Raw genomic sequence first — 5,322 nt, 5'->3', positions numbered from 1 at the left:
TTGAATTTGTTGGGTCAATTTAGTCTCATTTTTTTGAAATTTGCCAAGTGCTCTTCTGAATCTTGCAAAAGGCTATTCAAATATTGATATTCTTCATCCCATAAGATTGTTTAAGAGCAAAAAAATCTGCCTTATATTGTGCCTCTTTCATTTTCCCATTGTTCAATGCAATTTAAAACTTCTCCACCTTTTCTTGTAAGATATTTAATGTCTCCTGCAGTTTTTCCTTGTACTTGTCAGCAGCCATTTGCAAGGGAAGGACTTGGTGATCCTTGTGCTCTTGGGTTAATAAATAGGAATCACAAATTACTTTTTCCTCTTCTTCACAAAAGAGCTTCTCTTTTCCCCCATGTTGATCACAGATGGTCAGAAATACCATACTCAGCAGTAAATTTGGTCAGAGAGTTTTGCTAGTGATGGACAGATTCAGCAGGTTCTTGTTGAGCACCAAATCACTGTATCTAATTACTCCTCTGCACTCTGAACAGGTTAATGTAGCATCAGATTTCTCACTGCACTGGAAGAGGCACTTTCTGCAAAAATTGCCCACATTTAACAGTCACTGGGTCGTTGAAGTAGCCCAGACAGATGGAGCAAATAAGATCAGCATTTAAGCTCTCAATTAATCCTTTGGCCTCCATGTTCCTAAGACCTCTGATTCTGTCCTCCAGTATTCCTCTCAGGCTAAATATAGCTTGCTCTTTTCCTTGAGCTCCAACTCCAAAAGATTAGAACTAAGCTGTGGAGTCTTTTTATACGAGTTCTTTTGATTAGCCCCTCCCTTGACTCCACCCACAAAAGATGACAACTCCTATGTTTTGGTAGTACTTCACATCTCTGCCATAGGGATGATTTCTCACTTTGGTCTTTTCTGCAAGAAATGAACTCCAAATCACTCTGGTGTGTTCATACCTAGGCCCTTCAGACCAGATTCGAAATTCAAATTCAGGGCCCTAAGACTCAAATTGAAACTTTCCTCTAGTTCTTTCCTTCTTGGATATTCCTCTTGAGAGAGGTAATACTAGCTTTCCCCCGGAACTCTACCAGCAAAAATTTTAGGACTGAGTTGTTCAGAATCTTTTAATGCTTTCCTTTACTCTCCCCACAAAAGGTGAGAACTACTGAGTTCACAGTGCTTCCTTTTTCTGTCATGGAACTGAGTTCTCTCCCTTTTATCCTTTTTCTTAACAGTAATGGTGTTCATACTAGGTTGGCACTGATTTTACTAAGTTATTGGGAACTTGGTGCAAAAGCTTAAAATTTCAATATAGACTTTATTTTATAACCATATATATCTTTATTGACCTATTTAGCATAAACTTTAATAAATGGAGAATAATTTTGCTAATGCTTTTAGTTGAATGAAAGGAAAAGTCTTCCACAATACTTATCATCATACATTGCATCTACAGGTTACACCTAGAAGCAATATTGATAGATTTGGCGGGGAGGTACTTTCTTAATTTGGAAGGCAAGAAAAAAGCAGGGACAAAGAAGCAACTGAAAGGTAACATTTATGTGACTATTAAATAAAAGCTCTTTCTGTGGCATTGTAAAATACCCTGTGACCTTTTTAATAATCTAGGAAAATTCCTACCTTGTCAAGAGGCTGCCTTGAATGACAGATGTGTGAGCTCCAGATACAGAAAGCACGTCCAACTTTGAAATCTACTTAAGGATGTATGTTTTTAGAGGTTTCTATTATTGGTCATTGATTCTTTATAGACGTACATTTTTCACCCTGCCATCCCTATACCTCTACTTCCCAGGAGTGTTTCCCTGAGGTGAAGTTTTTGGTACTTAATGTGAGAAAATAGGCATATCTTTGTTATTGTCATGCAGACACCATAGAGCAGGAAGAAACTTAGCACTCTTCAAATAATCAAAGAAAATGAGGTAGAAATTGACTGTTCCATAGTCCAGAACTATTTCATCTGTGGAGAAGTTTAGAATCCCAGCCCAGGGCAGTCTGGGTTAAAGTAGGCTGATCTCTGTGGGCCCAGAGTTGAAGCCAGAATTTTCAGTCTGCAGGAACTGGTTCTTAAAAAAAAAATAAAATAGATAGAGTATTGGTTAATTAGATTAAAAAAAGAAAAAGAGAATCAAATTATCAGTATCAAAAAGGAAAAAGGTGATTTCAACTTTAAAGAAGAGGAAATTAAAGCAATTATTAACAGCTATTTTGTCCAATTATATGACAATAAAGCTGATAACGTAGGTGAAATGGATGAACATTTATAAAAATGTAAATTGTCTCCATCAGTGATTCCTAAAGTGGGCACTACTGCCCCCTTGTGGGTGCTGCAGCGATCCAGGGGAGCTGTGATGGCCACAGGTGCATTTATCTTTCCTATTAATTGCTATTAAAAATTTAATTTCCAGGGGGCTAAGTAATATTTTTTCTGGAAAGGGGGTGGTAGGCCAAAAAAGTTTGGGAACCACTGGTCTAGATTAATAAAAGTAGAAATCTCATCTCAGAAAAAGAAATTGAGCAAGGCCTCTATGAAAAGCCCTTCCCAAGAAAAAACTCCCTGGGCCCAGATGGATTCTCAAGTGCATTCTATCAAACATTTAAAGAATAATTCATTTCAATACTATGCAAACTGTTTGACAAAATAAGCAAAGAAGGAATCTTACCAAATTCTTTTTATGACACAAATATGGTCTTGAACACCAAAAACAGAGATAGAAAATTACAGACCAATTTCCTTAATGAACATTGATGCAAAAATCTTAAGTAAAATACTAACAATGAGATTACAACAATATATCACAAGGATTATTCACTATAACTGTTATGTTGATCTTAAGAGAGATGTTTGGGAAGCTGAAGAGATGGCCTGAAACTAGAAACCTGCAGGACTCACTCCTCCCCCACACACCAGCTTGAGTGAGTAGGGAGGGGTTGGTACTCCTTACTCTCACCCCTCCCACCAAGCAGTTGGAAATCAGTTGGAAATGGAGGCAGGACTGATGTCCTCTGGCAAGGATCAGCAAGGCAAATCTCTAATGATGTTCACTTTCTCAACTTATATTCCCTACAGGTTTGACTGAGGGACAATAGGAGAAGCTTGATGTCTTGTAGTTATCAGGGACAGATGAATCAACTTGTATGGGCTGGACAGCTGAAGGAAACTTAGCTGAAGTTGGATGTAAGTATCCCTGGAATAATAAACAGGCACTGCTCCCAAAAGATGAAATTTTTACTGATAAAAGAGGAAGGGAAGGCAGGGAAGGGGTTTCAAGGATTTGGATAAGATCTGGGAAGCCCTGAACTGTTAGGTAGAAACTGTCCCTCCCCCTCCAGGAGGGAGTGGCAGACTTTTAGCTAGCTTGCCCTCAAGCCTGTAATTATCACTTCTAATATATAAAATAACTAAATAACAATTGTGCTGTTGCTAGAAAGGTCTATTTCAGTTAAACAAGCAAACCACTGAGCAGAACCAAGATGGTTCTTGCCGCAGAAGGCCTCCAAAGCAATCCCAAAACTGGGAACAGCAAGCAAAGTGACCTGCTCCCAATGCTCACTTCAACCCCTTGGAATCAACTGTTTAACTGCTTTCCAACTGTTCCCTCACCAAGAGTTCTCCGGGGGGGGGGGGTTCCCTGGAATTCTGGGTGAGGCTTGACCCTGTATCTTGCAGGAATTCCACCCTGCCATTTTCCATGTTGCAATGACCAGATGGGATTTATACCAGAAATGCAAAGCTGGTTTATTATTAGGAAAACTATCAGCATAATTGACCATATACTAACAGAAATCACATGATTATCTCAATAGATGGAGAAAAAGGCTTTGACAAAATACAACATCCATTCCTACAGAAAACATTAGACAGCATAGGAATAAATTTCCTTAAAATAATAAGTAGTATTTATTTACAACCATCAGCAAGCATCATTTGCAATGGGGATAAGTTAGAAGCCTTCCCAAAGAGATCAGGAGTGAAGCAAGGATATCAATTATTTAGTATTGTACTAGAAATGCTAGCTTTAGCAATTAGAGAAGGAAAAAAATTGAAGGAATTAAAAGAGGCAATAAGAAACCTATTTCAAGTGATTATTAATAAATTTTATAGAAAATAAGAACACGTTAGATATTAATTTAAAATGTAACACCCACATAAATCATCAGCATTTCCATATATTTCCAACTAAACTGCAGCAAGAGTTAGAAAGAGAAAATCCATTTAAAATTACTCTAAACAGTATAAAATACTTGGGAATCTATTTATCAAGACAAACTCAGGAATTATATGAACACAATTACAAAACAATTTTCACATAAATAAAACAGATCTAAATGACTGGAAAAAACATTAATTGCTCATGGGTAGACTGAGTTAATATAATTAAAATGACAGTTCTACCTAAATTAATTTACTTATTCAGTGTCATACCAATCAAACTACCAAAAAATATTTTATAGAACTAACAAAATAATGTCAAAATTCATCTGTGTTGGGAGCCATCAAATCCACACTGTCTGACATGGTCACAGGTGGAAATCTGGGACTGAAAAGCAGACCCAGGAAGGATGGAAATACACATTCAGACTTCCCTGTGTGACTCTTCTCTTACTAATACTCCTTATGATTGGAATTGTTATGATCAATATCCCTACTCAGCCCCAGGAAAATACAGAAGAACACCTAGAGGCTATTACTGGAGTCTTTAAAGATTCCCAGGAAAATCCCACCCTTACATGTAATGATACAAGAATTCCTCTAAAGTCACTTCTTAACAACTTAAGAGATAGTGATTTAATGCTAAAGACTTTTCTTGGTTATGCAAATGGCCTAGGTGAGCATCAGATGCCTGCACATGTCCCAATCTACTAAGGATCCTTATGCACCTATTTGGGTAAGGGGTTGTAGATGGGACTCTCCTAGATATCAAACCTCCAACAAAACTGTACTTAGTTGTTCCATTCCCATACACAGAAACTTACATAAATGGAACCAGAAACAAGTGTAAAACTTGACTGACTAAGATCTGCATAATTGCAGCAGTTCTATGCCAATACTTTAGGGCTTGGAAATTGGAGTTTGAGTCCTGGAGTCCCAGTCTTTTCTAAAACTTTAGAGGATGTGGGTCCCCTTGACTTAGATTCCTAGAAAGCACCTAAGATTGGTTATTTATTTGGCTCAGTTCCTTGAAAAGCTGATAAGTCAGATCAGAGAGAGACATTTTCCTTAAGTCCTGGCCCTGAATAGGTAATTGCAATTTGCTGAATTCACTTTAATTAGGCCTTCATTGAAAGGTCTAAGTTTATTTTCCCCAGATTTTTTGCACATTTTGCATTTCATTCACAAGTTAATT

Source organism: Gracilinanus agilis, chromosome 1 (genome assembly GCF_016433145.1).
Source record: "Gracilinanus agilis isolate LMUSP501 chromosome 1, AgileGrace, whole genome shotgun sequence".
Classification (NCBI taxonomy): domain Eukaryota; kingdom Metazoa; phylum Chordata; class Mammalia; order Didelphimorphia; family Didelphidae; genus Gracilinanus; species Gracilinanus agilis.
Note: the sequence above shows the minus strand (reverse complement) of the source record.